The sequence below is a fragment of the Ostrinia nubilalis genome, chromosome 25, assembly GCF_963855985.1.
Source record: "Ostrinia nubilalis chromosome 25, ilOstNubi1.1, whole genome shotgun sequence".
Lineage (NCBI taxonomy): Eukaryota > Metazoa > Arthropoda > Insecta > Lepidoptera > Crambidae > Ostrinia > Ostrinia nubilalis.
Genome location: NC_087112.1, coordinates 406,853 through 423,811, shown reverse-complemented (window position 1 = coordinate 423,811; position 16,959 = coordinate 406,853). Strand labels below are relative to the sequence as shown.

At 36.4% G+C, this 16,959-nt stretch overlaps 1 protein-coding gene and 1 long non-coding RNA gene across 2 annotated transcripts in view; one reads left to right on the top strand and one right to left on the bottom strand.

Moving 5' to 3' along the window:
• Nucleotides 1-16,959, bottom strand: part of LOC135084047 (uncharacterized) — a 268,129-nt gene that overhangs the window by 71,169 nt on the left and 180,001 nt on the right. The gene's annotated exons all lie outside the window — the stretch shown is intronic.
• LOC135084324 (uncharacterized) lies at nucleotides 15,530-16,925 on the top strand. The gene is made up of 2 exons (XR_010259822.1): nucleotides 15,530-15,585; nucleotides 15,720-16,925. It is a non-coding gene; the product is annotated as an uncharacterized LOC135084324 (long non-coding RNA).

Genomic DNA, 16,959 nt, shown 5'->3' with positions numbered 1-16,959 from the left:
GCTCAATTGCACTATAAAAAGCGCATACGACATTACTCTCCATCCCACAATAAAACGTTGCGACAAATTTCTAGACTACAACATAAGAAAATTGCACCCTGTATTTATTGGTCGTTTGTTACTCGGTTGAGTACAATCACCGTCCGAGCCGTCCGGCCGTCCGGACGGTTGAGTAATGTACGCGCCGAGTTGTGTCCGGCGTGGACGCGAGGGGTTAAATATCGTCACATTAGGGGTTAACAAAGGGTGATTTGTGGGCTGCAAGGCTTCGGGGAGCGCTATGAAGATAATAATCAGGATGGGTAAATTTGGTGGTGATGAAATGTATGACCTATTTTCAGCAGGGTATTATTGTAGAATGGGAGATTTATTTAAGCTTTTATTGTTAAGAAACTCGAAGTACGAAAGATAGGTCTTATACATTAATTAATGTGTTTGGTTCTCTACTAGATATCGCTTGATCATGTATGACACACATTGACTTTTTAAAACAGTGTGGTCCAAAAAAAATATAACTTTTGAAAACAATGATCATTGATGACAATGAAAGAAGTACGGTCATCTGTGACCCAGACCCGACAGAAACGAGACATACCTCAGTTTTTTTGTCAATTGTAGTAATTAGTTAAATTATATATTTTTTATATTCGAAATCTATGTATAACACCAAAATATTACCCTTTGTTTTTGTTCAGGCGTTATACAAAAACTAACACAAAATGCCTATTTATCACCAAAATTGGTAAATGTATGTATCTAAATGTCTATTACAGCTGCTATGGAATGTATCTAGGTGACCTGGAGATACAGCCGGATTATACAGGGTGGAAACGAGAAGTTACAAAATCCAAAAATTCAATGTTACCAGCTTCCATAATCTGTAACCTATTATTGGTAGCATTTAAAAGAGCTCGTGAAGCACTTTCAGAATCAGTAACTAATTTTTCGATATCTTGTATAGTTTAGAAATAATCGAGTAAGATCACTTATCGTTCCATATGTATAACCACCCTGTATAATCCGGCTGTATCTCCAGGTCACCTAGATACATTCCATAGCAGCTGTAATAGACATTTAGATACATACATTTACCAATTTTGGTGATAAATAGGCATTTTGTGTTAGTTTTTGTATAACGCCTGAACAAAAACAAAGGGTAATATTTTGGTGTTATACATAGATTTCGAATATAAAAAATATATAATTTAACTAATTAAGACAATTGACAAAAAAACTGAGGTATGTCTCGTTTCTGTCGGGTCTGGGTTTTTTTTGTATGGGGCGTGACCGTTCTTCTTTTGAAAACATTATACATTTTATTTTATTTATTTATTCTATATTAGCTATTGCCCACGGTTTTGGGCGCGTCTTCGACCGTGTGAAATTGAATTTGTCACAGATCATTAAAAATTATAGCCCATACCAATTATTCTTCATCATCATCATCATCAACAGCCCTTTAAAGTCCACTGCTGAACTATGAGCCTCCTCCACTTTAGTGGAGAGATTTGCCAGATGTTATTCCTAAGTATTAAAATGAAAATGATGCTGTAAAGTTTAGTTTCATCAACATCCGTTCAGTATTTTTTGTGTGAAAGAGTAAAAAGCACATCCATACAAACTTTAGTATTTATACCTAATATTAGTAGGATATCTAGGTACATTATTTGCTCTCTGTATTTTGTATCTTTTGTAGGTACTCAGCTAAACTCTGGACTAGTTCCGTGGTTCCGTACTTTGCGTGGCCCATATCATGGAACGCTTAAAATTAGATTTAAACTCCAGCAAAGTTTCAAGCTTGTGAAGTTAACGTCAATATTTAAACCAATCACAGGATTGCATCTGTGATTGTGTTTCCACCGAGTTTCCGGACTCGCTTACGAGCTCTGGTATAAGATAAGATAAGAAAAACTTTATTCAGCATAATAATATTATGTCGAAACAATCCAAAAGTTGCAGTAGGTATATATTTCCTAAAAATATTCTGTAGAGGCGCCTGACGATCGAATCGAATGAAATCGCGACATGACACAAACGTCATGTTTTCAGCAGGAACCAACGCGTGATGCTCTTTAGGCCGAAACGGTTTGTTATCAGACATAAATAGGCAGGTACCTGTAATCTTTAATCTCCGCGTAGGACGTCCACCCACAAGGTGGACCGACGACCTAATAAAAGTAGCAGGATGGCGCTGGATGCAGGCCGCCACCAACCGGCCATTGTGGAAATCGTTTGGGGAGGCAGTGGACGTCCTATGGCTGAAATGATGATGATGATGATGACCTATAATATCTAATGTCACAGTAAAGGCCAGATCGGCTCGCAGTCTCAATATACCTAGTTGTATAAATTATATTATTTAATTAGAAATGAAGTATTGTGTATAATGAAATGTCATCGCCAATATGTTTATTCACTTAATTACCATCTTCAGATATCAAAATATAATTAAGTCCTAATTCCCAAAAAACAAAACTTCTTTTGAAAACATCAGCTTTTATCAAGAATTCGAACATAAATTAATTAATATACGGCGTAAATACATAATCTTTTCTTAATTAAAAATTACGCAGGTATGTTTCAGAATAATTTTAGCGTAAGAAACCCGAATATAATTACAGGGGCTCATTAAGAAGCCGCCGTATTATAATGGGGAATCAGATCTGAAGACAAATATTTGTTCCTGAAATGATATATTGCTCGAGGTAAGCGTAATGTTTGCTGTACACGCCTGGAGCACATTTTAATGGCATTTGATTTATTAAAGTCTTCTTCTGTTGTATGGTTTATAACAAAGAAAGAAAGCAAAGATTTATTTGGTTCGCAGTATAAAATAACACAGTTTAAAAACATAAGTACGATGTTGTTCTACGACAATGAGGCTGGGTTGCACCATCTTACTTTAACTACAAAAATCTGTACTAAACACTCGATACAAAAAACAAGGTTATCGTTATAGTTACGGTTAAAGTTAGGTGGTGCAACCCGGTGGTGTTGTTAGAACCAAAATGGCAACCGCTCAGCATGTGCCAAGCTCTAAGGTGGAACCCAGAATATATGGTATTCTGCGGAAGCCATCGTTGGAAAGAGGGGCAACATTGGACGCCATAAACATTGGCATTTTTACCAGTTAACAACTGAACTCATAAACCCGACGACCTCATAAAGGTAGCGGGAAGGCGCTGGATGCAGGCCGTCATCAACTGGCCATTGTGGAAATCATTGGGGGAGGCCTGTGTGGCACGTTCAGCAGTGGACGTCCTATGGCTGAAATGATGATCATGAATGATCAACTGAACTCTTTAGCTATACTCAATGAGACTTCGTTTCAACCTAGTGCTGTTCACTGCTGGACAAAGGCCTCTTCCATGGATTGTGCCACAATGGCCGGTCCTGCGCTGCTGCATCCAGGTGCTTCCCGCAACCTTCACCAGATCGTCTGTCCACCGAGTCTGACCAGCAATGGGGAGACTAAGGTCCTTGGAAATAGCTTAAATAAGCCTGTTTATTCCAATCAAATTCGAATTCTCTGAATCAGGCTGTGGACCATACGTTCTGATGATAGCAATTCCAAAAAAATCTCCTTGGGAATGATTGTGTTAATTAAAACAAGTTAAGTCCTGTTTCGCAAAGGGATTACAGCTGTAATCCGCCAAAGCCGTTTGCGGGAAGCGGTTTGTGTTTTCATATCCAATTACAAGTGGGACACGGTAACTCGATTGTAATTCGCATTCCAAAAGCATGTATGTTACTTTATGCTTGATTTTGAAACGTCTGCTCGTTTGCCTCCTGTCCCAGAAAAAAATTTTGCAAGTTCCTAAGCTTTTATAAAGCACCGTTAAGTAATAACCCTACCACTGCTTCGAGACAGTACATGGACCAGTGCTGAGAAGAAGATCTCTTACCTAATACCGATACCTAAATGAAAGTCCTCGATTGTAGGTACAGAATGATACACATTTCGAAGAAAATGTAAGACTGTAAGCTAGCAACTTAACACCAAACTAGGGACATAGATTTTCTATATTTTTACCACCTGGAATCTAGTACAGAACTTCCAATTACAAATGATCCAATAGTATTTAACTACTGGACCATATAATGTTGTTTTTTAATGAAATTACAAGGTGGACCTCATAAAAATTAACAGAAAGGCGCTGGATGCAGGCCGCTACTAACCGGGCGATGTGGAAATCATTGGGGGAGGCCTATTATCAGCAGTGTACGTCCAGTGGCTGAAATAATGATGAAAAATGAAACCATCCGATCAATTCCTTTGTCAATACAGGTAATATTTAAGATTGTCAATGTTTAATCAGCATAATATTTACAAAGCTCTTCGCAAGCAACAAATCAGTTGACACTCTCTTAAGTTGTCGGAATACTGATCAACATCAACTAAGTCCTGTTCGCAGGAGGATTACAGCTCTAATCTGTCAAACTCGGGCTGTGGGATGTCACTCGTGCTTTAGGCTCCTCGCCCACGGCAAATTATTGTATGATGCGGTCGCGCGTTTCGTAAACGAGCGACAGCTTCGCTACTACTACAGTCAATGATTAATATATAAGATAAAAATGTTTGGGATGCTTAACTGCCTAGCTCGCATAAATATTTATAAATATGTATAATTTTAAAGTCTGTAAACCCTTGAAAAGTGGCTTACAATAGTGACTGAGTTTCTTATCAACACTGGCCCATTTATTGCCCTGAAGCAGAGGTAGGGTTAATACTATATAGGACATGTAAAAGTCTATTTGCATAAATAAATGAGATTTATGAGTTTGTATGACTTTTACTAACGCGCGTTAGTCGCATTTGCAATGCGCTACAGAAGTATACAAGATGGCTAGGGAGTTGACGTTCATAGCTACAATTCAGATTCCTTATATAAATCACTCTTACGTGTTCTACGATTTTGGCTTAGTTTAGGAGAAAGAGTTAATTTTGTAATTTTTTTCCTTAACTTTCACCTATGGTTGGTTTTAATTTTTTTTTCTTACTCTGGCGAGCCCTTGTAGTATAATTATGCAAACGCGTGCCATCGGGGAGAGAACGGAGGGAGGAAGCTATAACTATTGCAGGTATTTTTGTGCCGTTACTGAATCGCGTTTGCAACGCGACAGAAGCGCGACAGTATCGCAGCATCACGACTGAGTCGTGTTTATGTGGGCGAGGGCACACAGCTAGCGACCGCATTACTACTATATCGATGCGAACGCGTGACAGAATTGCTACAAAAACTCGCTGTGGGCGAGGGGCCTTAGGTAGCCGACAAATTAACAATCTATACCTACTTTACTTACCACGATGGTAGCTAATATCTCACAAGATAGGTCCCCTTAATTGATATTTAGTGCCTTTTTTGTCACCTGTCATCCGCTTTGCACTGGAGGTAAGTCGAACCTTAACTTGAACTCCTCCTATGTTGCTCTGATTAATTTCGTTTCGGGTTCAATGACAGTTTAACTTTCCTTCGGTACACACTTGACTTTCACTGTTGGGTTTTTATTGGCGGTCATACTCTAGAACCTGGCTACACAGGAGTTGCAGCGGAATAGTCCTGTTTTACCACAATGAGAGCTATTGAATTTCAGTCAGCAATTAGCGACACTAATGGTGACTGATCTTAATCGCTGACCACCAACTGACGCGGGTCAACAAAAAAGCCATGAAGGCTTTGAAAAAGAGGCTGACAATAGTGACTGAGTTTCTTGCGCTGCTTCTTCTCAGCACTGGCCCATTTATTGTCCTGAAGCAGTGGTAGGGTTAATACTGGGACGTGTAAAAGTGCTTTTTTTAAGCCTATTTACAGAAATAAATGAGTTTTAATGAGTTTTAATGAGTTTTTTAGTTTTTGGCAACAAAATTTTTGAATTTCTAATTTTTTTCGTGCCTCTATTTGTTAGGATTCCGTTAGCACATATTGTGTACGGAACCTCAAAAATGAGCTCAAACTATGTCACTAACATGCCATTAACTGAAGACGCGAGTTAATCCTCGTTTCAAGTTACATTTTGGTCGTAGTTTGCTAATAGCTTAAGATTTACTATCTCCAGGGCTGCTGCAAAACCGGAACTAACTCGCAACGCGCCGTCGACACATGTATATTTATGACAACCCTTAGCCATAGTGCTTTGAGAGCCTAAGCAGTAGTATTTATGCAAAATTGAATTAGGTAAATGAATAAGCTCAGCAAAAAAAACTAATTAAACGGCTGAAGTATGTTCGAATAGGAGAATACGAAATTACGATCCAAATTCAATTAAATAGCAACTCAATCACAGATAAAAAAAATGTAAGTAGGTACTTCGTTGGTCTTACACATACTCAACCAAAGACTTGAGTTTTCGTAATGCGTTCCTTTATTCGTTTGACGTGGTTTCAAAATACTTTCTTTATAATGTGTGTTTAGAAACTGATCAACACAAGACTGAGTATTGGTACAACAATTTTATTATTTTTGCTTTATATTGTCAATGTGTACCTATCATTTAGTACCAAATAAATATTTTTCTTTCTTTCTTTCCAAACTGACTAAGTTTCTTACGTCACCTCTCCTCAAGTCCTTATTACAAGTACTTATCTGTGTACCAAGTGGTGGTTATGACAAGGTATAAAAACGTGTTGCTGCGATCTCATAATAAAAAGAATTTGTTTTAAGAAAGAAATAAAGGACAATTCCAAAAATCATCTATCTATAGACTTTCATAAAAAAGTTAATTAAATTAAACCTACTACATCTAACTACACTGTGGCCAATCCTCCCCGCCCTCCCGCCATAAGTCACAGTTCGTTATGGCCCAAATTGGCTTGTCTCCAGCCGCCTTCTGGTATTTTTGTGAGGAATAACAATCCCCGTTACACCCCCAATCTGAGATTGTTTGTGTCATTATGCCCGGTCTCCTCTCCCCGTATTTTTTACTCTAATTGGATAGTTGCTTTTTTGTGAGATAATAGACAATAGACTGTTGGTTTTCGTTAATGAGGGCTATCGTTTTTATACTTAACAGTAGGCACCCCTGGCGATTGACAGGACCTTACTCTACAGTGGCGCCATCTTGATGAGTGCAAATGCGATAGTCCTCCTACCACTTTGGCGCTCACCAGTTGGTGCCACTGTCTTCGCTACTAGCAAGTGACAGGACCTTACTCTACAGTGGCGCTAACTGGTGAGCGCTAAAACGATAGCCTTCATTGAGCAAGAGGTATTTTTCAATCAGTTATCTACTTTGGAGTAAAAATAATACTAAAATATTAGGTTTAATATTGAATAGACTTCGGATCAGTCTCTGTGGTAGATACTAGGTATTGAACACCATTCCCCAATAGTTCGAAATCACAACTTTTTAAAGGGACTTCATTCTGGGCTTAAAAACTTAATTGATTTTAGATTGTTGGTTGTATTGTGTGTGATTGAAAAAGTACATAGTTTAATTGAGTTGAGAAATTAGTGACATCACAGGCTTGTATTGCCATACAAAATCTTTGGGGGAGCCTCGTTTTGACAGTTTTAAAAAGTACGTCAGTTGATTGGAGGTGTCAAATACCCTTCTATAGAGTTTTACTGTCTCAACCAGGAGGTTTATTTATTTATTTATTCGATCACCAACAAGGTTACATTGAGGCTTCACAAAAGTAAAGTAACTATAAAAAATTACACTTGTCAAAGAAGAAGAAGATCGTCTTCCTTTTTTGGAGACTAAATCAAATCAAAAATATTTTTATCAATTTCGACCACTAGTGGCACTTAATATGAACGTCAAAATACAGTAAAAAAGATAGCCCTTAAGGGGCACTTTACAATCTCCTTATCTTTTGGGCCCTCAGCACTTCGAGACAAACATTTATGGCAAGTGCTGAGAAGAAACGCCGGAACAAACTTAGTCACCACTAGTGTCTAGTAAATGATCTGATGATGATGATGTAATTAATGTTAACTGATTGTTTTGAACATGAGTTTCTGAATCTCATTATCGCGCGGAGAAAACCCCAAAAGCGTCGGACTTTCTCAATTAAATTGAAAGCTCCAACTCATTTCACTTAACGATCGGGAATCCCTCGCAAACAAACCAGAATCAAATCGCGTCACATTTCCATTGAACTAAATTTTAAATGAAACCCATAACAATCTCGAAGACTGTTCTCTTCAAGGAAATTTCAAACGCGACTCCAAACTTTTGGAACGATAAAACTTGTATAATATCAGAGCGAGGCGTATAGACAGATTATACTTGAGTTATACGTTATTGTACGTCGGAAAGTCGTTTTATAAGTCACCTTTGTAGCAGGGATGTTATTGATATCCGTAACCGTAACCGAAACTATCGGATATCCGAAATAAAAAATATCCGTAACCAAAACCGATTTAAAAGTTTCGGATAATTTCGGATAAAGGCGGAGTCTAAATCTTAATATTTTTTTATATTTATTACTTGTCTGGCATCATTCTGGATTTTGATATCCCCTTCTGTTTTACCTTAATCATAGGTATCGTCATAGTAGGTACATAAAGTGGCTATGTGAGTCGCGCAGCGTCTTGCTATTTGAATTTTACCTTTTTAAAATAAAATATCCGTAACCGAAATTATCCGAAACTTTCGGATAATCCGAAATGATTTACTATCCGTAACCGTAACCGAAACCGGTATAATATTATTCTAATATCCGTAACGGTATCCATAACCGAAACTTCATATCCATAACATCCCTTTGTAGAACTCCTGGTCATAACAGGCGATATTGAATTACTTTGCCAGGTAAGTATATTTTGCGAAAACTCCTCGCAAAATAGACGTACCTACTCACAAAATAAACTCCTGAATAGTCGCTGATGTCAAACGTATAACGCGTAGGACTTGATCCTGAGTTACTCGTACTTATTTCCCTTTTATGAAGTTAGGCTTTCATCTTTCTTAGATCTGAACATTCTTGAATAAAGTTTTCTAAGTCAAAGCGTATAGAATTTTAAGATTGTGTGAAAGTACGAAATATTTTTTATGAAAATATTCTTTAGTCATAATTTGTGAAACTAGATCAAAAAATAAACATTACTTCTGATTTAGAGCTTCGTAAGATATTTCGTACGTAGGTACTTTACAATCCAAAATAATGTACTGTATAATAATTAAAGGAATATCTATCACGAAGAACTGTAACAGAATAACACTATTATAATATATTATTATTCAACTCTATATTTTAATTATTTGTATTTTTTTATTACAAAAATAATATTCGTTTACATTATGCCCTCTGGCTTTTGTGTTTAACACCCGTAGATTTTTCTGAGGGATCTGAAAAATATCTATCACTACGTTGCGAATATTAACCCTTTAACATCTATTACAGACGTCAGAATTAATGATAATACAGAATAGTTCACTGTAAGTTGGTTAGCGGCCATTTTGCGGCGTGTCCTTCGGCGATGACGGCGGGACATAATCTGTGGAGATATAATTGAAAGCGTGATCTATGTTGCGCCGGCGGCTGTCCGATTGTGTGGGATTGTGGGGGTAATATGCGGTCTGAGACTGAGAGACTGAAGCAAGTATTGTTTTGATTGTTGTAATTATTGTCAAAACTTGAAAATTAATCATTGGTCGCTGGACTATTGAGGTGAATTTACCCGTAACACATGCATATTTAATTTACCATATTGTTGTTGTACCTAACTAATTATTGGGCAAAACTTGAAAAGAATCATTGATCACTGAACTACCCGTAACACAAGCTTCTTTAGCTTACCACGAGGGGTTATCGGGACTATTCTTTAGAAAAAAAAAGTGTAATTGTTAAGTGTAGGTACACTTAATTTATTTATTTATTAGTTAATAGTTTAGGGCTGGTTCCAAAGGAGACATCACGTTTTTTGCAGGATCCCATTAAATAATAATGCACGTACGTGCTTTAATATTATGGTTCACATAAACCCCGCTTGCAGAGTCCCGCAAAAAACCGATTCGTCTGAATTTGTATTTAGAATTTCAAACACACATTATGTTTGTTCACACGACAGTCCAGTTTTTCGGGATTCTGGATCTCGCAGGATTTAATATAAATAAATAAATCTAAATAGCCATGGGAACGAGCCCTTACTCCTTAACACAACAAATTACCCCATCACAGTTTCATTAAACCAAAAACAAACATCTCTCAATCCTTCCTTCCAGCCGAGTGGTCCCGCGGTAATAGGAAACCGTCAGTTAAGAAACACTATTACCCGCTAATCCGTCTGTTTCGTAATAGAGGGCGCTCCGATCGCTGACGAGACGGAAAAAGATAAAAGAAAGCTGTTGGTACATAATCTGTTTTCCCTCAGGCTGTGGAAGGGTTAAGCCTTGATCGGTAGATTTTGAACCTAATCGACTAATGTTTTAGGTCTAAGAACATGTTTTCCACCTGTTTAAAGGTACCGCATGGTAAAGAATTTCAACCCGTTGAAAACACTGCATATTATTATCCTTTTAGTACTTTAAGCGGATTGATTTATAAGATTGGAAATAAAAAGGTAAGATTAAAAAGAGTGGGGGTTATTTTAATGGTCATGAATGTATGAACCGTGTACTTCGTATGGGCAACTAAAATGACTGTAAAGTACACAATCAAACACAAGTTAAACATGAATTATCAAAATAATAGCTGGGAATGACTGCAGACCGGTGCACCGAGAAAACGCGGCAAAACCCAACTGGTAGCTCCGAGCTGTCAAGATGACAGCTCTTTCAGCCTTAATATTATGTTAGGTGACTATCAATCAATGTAAACAAAATAAAAATACACTATTAAAATAAAAATTAATACACTCTGAAGCTTTCAAATTCAAAAACAACACAGTACGTTAATTATATTTCCTCTCTACTGCGTCTAATTAAAACGCTGACACATTTTCTAGTCATTATACAATCTTTGTAAAGTTACATCATGTGTAAAAACATTTTTATTCATGGGCTAGCACAAACATTAGCATACAAGATTCTATACTCATCAGTCATGCCTGGTTTAGGCTAGGTAAGGGGTTCCCAAAGTGTGGATCCCTCAAAGTCGTAGAGGCTCGCTCGTGAGCGAGCCTCTAGCCTAAGGCAGAGCTACGGACGAATGTCCGAGCTAGGACAACTCGCGGCTCCGTTTCTTTGGGCTCTGGTGGACACTGTTGGGTTAGGGGTTCTCAAAGTGTGAGTCCCGGCACCCTGGTGCGCCGTAGAAAGTAAAGAGCGCTGTGAGTCAATCCTTTACGTCGCGTTGTGTTGGCGCTGAAAACTGTTTGATACCCTACCCCTCCCACGTCTTTACCCGCCCGTCTTCCCACTGTATATTTTCCAAAAGGTAGGGCGTCGTGACAAAATCTATACTAGTATTTTAAAGCTGAAAAGTTTATTTGTTAACTACTGGTCCGATTAAAAAAAACTTTTTGTGTTGGATAGCCTGTTTATTGAGGAAGGCTTTAGGTTTAATAACATCATCCTACAGCTAATAGGGGCGGGGCGGAGCAGTAAACAAAAATGTTGCGAAAACGGAAATCAAACTATTTTCAGGCGTACGAAGTTGTGGGCACAGCTAGTATGTAAGTACTAAATTTGTAACTGCGCCGTGGGATGAAAAAGATTGGGAACCCCTGGGTTAGGCCTTTATTTAGGTCGTTTGCACGAGATAATCTGAATGTAATTTTCTTCGTAAGTTACCGAGCTCGTAAAGGCTTTAACGAGCGTTATGGAACACAACAACTGTTTTTGTACAACGAGCATGTGATATGAGTATTCTAGCAAATAAATTATTGCATTTGGATTTGAATTTAATTATTATTAGATCCATAAATGCCAAAATATTGGTCTAAACTGAATAAAAAATTTTGTTTTTGATTGATTTTGATTCATATTTTCTTGTAGAATAATCTATCTTAATATAACTAACATAATATTTACTGGACTAAAAATGCCCTGCATGTGCACAAATTACTAATATCACTATGACATAGAAATCCAAGAAAATTAAGCGCTCACAGACTGATAAACAGCCAATTTGCAGCGTCAAAGAGAGCCTGCGTCTGTTGCGAATACATAGTCAATTCTATTCAATGTCAATAAGCTCTCCCTCCGCCTTTCATATACGGTTCAATATTGCAAAGCATTGAACACCTTCAGCGGACACAATAGAAAAATAATATAGTAGTTCTACGAAAAAAAACTTAAGTGTGTGATGGTAATTTTTGTTTCTGGGTTTTTTATGTTTCTGGGTTGTGACAATTTTTTTTTATGTATAACAAGGCAGGTATTTATTTTGACCGCAATCGCACCTGATGTTAAGTGGGATGCAGTCTAGGATGGTACATAACCTGCCCTGTAAGTGCCTATATTCTGCACTCTCGCCTGGAAAAGGCCCGGATTATAGTCTTTGGGAAAGACAGCAGCAGGCAGCGAACTGCTAACGCATTACAAAAGAGTCATCGAAACGCTTAGTGCGAGTTTTTTTTTTTTTTTTTTTCTTTTTTTTTTTTTTTTTTTTTTCTTTTTTTTCTTTTTTTTTTTCGTCTGGCAGCCCTGCCTGTCAGACGTACTGAGATCAGCTGTTAGATTAATTTTAAGTTAAATTATAAAAATAGTCGTATTAATGTATCAAAATACACTTAATTAGTGATATAAATGTGTAAATATCGTGTACAAGTGTTTGCAAAACTGGACTTTGTGTAAACACATAATTATAAGGAGATTAAATCGGCGACCAAATTGACAGCTACGACCAACGTACAAAATTTAACCGGAGCCACCGTTTAAACCAGGGGAGTACTGTTTTCAAAAATACTGTTTACTTATAGGCGTAAATAGTTAAAATATTAATTTAGCATTTCAAAATAATTGGTATTGCAATCTGTTTGAGGTTATATTTTTGTGGTTTTCAATCAATAAACATTGCTTTGCCACTTTCTTTATGGGAAGTAAATTGCAATCAAACAGTACAACAAAATACTCCACAAACCTCACGAAAGTGAGATTCTTCACAATTCATTACGATTCGGCTCTGTTGTGCCTCTCTTTACTTGACAATAAGTGGAAGTAAAGTTGAAGATAACAACACCTTGGCCGCAGACAAACTTACTCAGCACACTCAACAATATACTTTTTGACACCTCACACATCTTTTGTTTGTTTGATTGTGTAAATTATTAACCCTCCGTGTACGAGGTGACTAAAAGTTACGTCCCGTACCAGGTGTGGTATGACACACCCCAATATACAAAGTGATAAAATTTTAATTCAACATTTTTTTAGGTGGAATTTAATATTTAATATTGATTATTTACGTATGCTAATTAGGTTTAAGAAATGCTCTGAGCTGAAAATATGTATTATAACATTTTTATCATAAAAAAACAAAAAGACACAATTTCCGTTGTTCTTGTAATTTAGGAATCAGTTTCCTATGTATAATTTTTAATTAGTGCCTTTTATTATGACAACCGTTTTCATTTAACAAAGTACAAGTATTTACTTATAATTTAAAAGTAAATTAAAAACTGGAAGGGTATAAATTTGTTTTGATCATCGGTTTTCAATTTACCACAATTCTGATGAAAGAAAATGAGTATGCTCAATGCATAAAATGGGAGCGTAACAATTTTTTTTATTTATAAAATATGTTATTCCATTTCAGTAGCCCATAAATTGTATCACAAAGTATTAATTGTAGCCCATAAGTGTATGTTCACATACATCTTCGGATCTCAGTACTAAACTTCCAGATTCGCACTAAAAGTCATCTCATTTGACTAAAAGTGCTTGAAAATTTCAGATACCGTAAAAATCACGAAAAATAATATTTGTATTGAATTTTATTCAATTGACAAAGCTAAAAATATATAAATTACACCAAAACTGTTAGATTTTTTTTTAAACTTTTTAACAACGTCCCGTACCAGGTGGGGTGTGTGACACCCACACGCACTTTAAAGGCATGTAACTCAGTTGGTAGTCACCGCTGGACTGATTTTGCAACGCTGATCGAAGCAGCAGTGTCATAATTCCAGCTACTGAGAATTTCAAATTCAGCACTTGCAAATTTTTAAAATTGTGGCTATTTTTAATGGACTGGGGTGTGTCACACCCCACCTCGTACAGCGAGGGTTAATAGTAAATGTAGTTTTAATCCTTGTTGAAAACTAGAAATATTACCCGCAGAAAAAAAAAAAGAGTATAGTATTCAATATTGCTTATTTGACTAATAATAATTATAAAAAGGATTTCATGAGAGTTGCATTTTGTGGAATTAGATTAGAAATAAAGTTTAAAATTCAAATAATAACTGTTATAACTCATACCCCCTATTTTGCATAAATATCCGCTATACACTTCCTTTGGATAATTTCAGACAAAAACCACATTCAACATGCTCACACGCAGAGCAGCGGCACAAGCCATTGAGCTAAAACTTAGGCGGGCACTCGAGGAACTGAAACAGAGTCAAGAAAGCTGTAACCAACTCATTAGGGAAAGAGAAGAGGGCGAGGAGGAAATTACTTGTACAATAAGAAAGAATACAGAACTAAAACAAGAATTGGCAGAACTGCATGTCCGTCTTCAGGAGGTAACCGAGCACCGTGATGAACTACTGCATACAATCAGTACCTTCGACCAGTGCAGCAATATCTTTCAGCAGACCTTGATGCGCAACAATGAGTTAGAAGCTGAACTGAGGGACGCCAATAAGACCATACTGCACTTCGAAGAGGAACGAAAGCAGCAGGAGTTCACACACACTCTGAACTTATACGAAGAGCTAATTGGGAGTCCTGATGGACGTGCAGTGCTACCAGACTTAAATGTATCTTGCGACACTAAATCATTTGAGAATGTTAGTCGGCCATTGACTTTTTCTAGTAGAAATAAATTAAAAAAGTATGTTAAAATTAATAGGTTTATTTCTAAAACAAAAAAAATAATAAAAGGGCAAGAACAGTTTCACAAAAATATTCTGTTAAGGAAAAAGAATCTAGATTTGGTTGACAGTCTAGAAATTTACCACAGTAAACTAGTAGAGAGTAGGTCCACTCATAACTTGGACGTTGAAAGGTTGCAGGCTGAAATCACAAACTTGCATGACTCGCTTGCATCCATAACAGCTAAATATAATAGGGTACTCTGGGTGGTAAATAAAAAAATATGAAAATCAATACACAATGAACTTTATGTAGAAATAAACATAGTTATACTGATTTTATGTCGTAAATATACATGATTTATTTATTATGTTAAAATTAAAAATTGATATTTTTAATCTGTATATCACGTGACTAAAAACACGAGCCGCCATGCTGTGACGTCATATTGGCAATAATCATTCGCTGTCATCTGTCAACAACTTTTTATTTTCTATTCGCATTCTATTCGTCAGTGCTCTTCGTCAAAATTATTCAGTTGATATTTATTTAAATCATACGAAATAAGTTAAATACTACTAAAACACGAAATGGAAGCCGGTTTCGTAAAAGCAGATAGTACGAACTTACCAAAAATCAACACGATGATGGTTGCAAAGTTCTTTGCATGTAATCCAAATTTCTGTTCTGCCGAATTCCGGAATATAAAAACATCTTTGTAAGTATTACCTTTATTATGTTGTTTTTAATGAAATAACAGCTATATAGGTATACCTTATTTGTAGAAAAATATCGGAAAGTTATAGGTTATGTTTTGTTTTCCAATGTTAATTAAGACTTGGTTATCCACAGATCTGCAAGAGAATCGTATGGCGACGATGCTATCGGATACGTGCAACTACAAAGGACTCAAGCTTTATGTACTATAAAGTGTACAATATGTCCGGAACATAAAGTTCGTTCCAAACCATATTCTGCAACTCTCATTGTAGATGAGCAAGAAGATGATGTGCTACAGGTGACATGCCATGATTGTCCTGCGTCTGCCGGTGGATGTAAACATGCTGTGGCGTTTTTAATGTGGTGTCATCGTAGAAGTGAAGAGCCATCATGCACTTCAGTCCAATGTTATTGGAAAAAATCGACACTATCAAAGGTCGGATCTTCAATAAAAATTATGACAACGAAAGAAATGACAAAAAAGAAGCTAAAAAGTGCTGAAACTAGTATAGGTGACAGTGTAGTTGAAGATTTTTTAATTGAATCTAAAAAAAGAAAAATTACTTCTTGTCAATATTTAAAGCATGAAAATGATTTTGTTTGCAAAAAAAGTAATACACTGTCACTACATTACCTGATGTGTAGTAACAACACCAATAAATGTGATGATTTCCTAAACCTAATAGGTAAAGTTTTCAATGATATAAATATCAGAAATGTTGAGAAACAAACTAGAAACCAACATAAGAGTGGATTATGGTATGAGTTACGTTATGGGAGAATCACGGCTTCAAAATGCTTTGAAGTCAGTAGGTGTAAAACCACTGATGGTTCTTTGGTTGCCACCATTCTTGGAGGAAGAACCATCGAAACTACTGCAATAAAGCGAGGCAGAAATTTGGAAGACAGTGTGCGAAAAAGTGTGGAGAAAAAATTGGGGAAAAAAATAGAAAAATGTGGATTATTTATTTCCGAAGAGAATCCTATGATTGCAGGTTCGCCAGATGGCATTTGTGAAAAAAATACTACGATTGAAATTAAGTGCCCAAGTACCAAAAAAACTGAAAATAAATATATTAAAGACGGTGCTATCACTAAACAACACTATGCTCAAGTACAAGTACAAATGTATTGTGCAAAAGTGAATAAAAGTTATTTCTGTGTCGCAAGTAGTGGTTTCGAAAAGGACAATAAAGTGAATATTATAGAGATTGCATATGATCAAATATATGTGTCAGAACTGCTCCACAGTGTTATTTCATTTTGGAAAAGAAATATTTTTCCCATTTTATATGAAACTGTACAAACATAATAAAAAAAAAGAACTTTAAATAATAAGCAAGTCTTTTATTTTACTCTTAAAATACCTAAA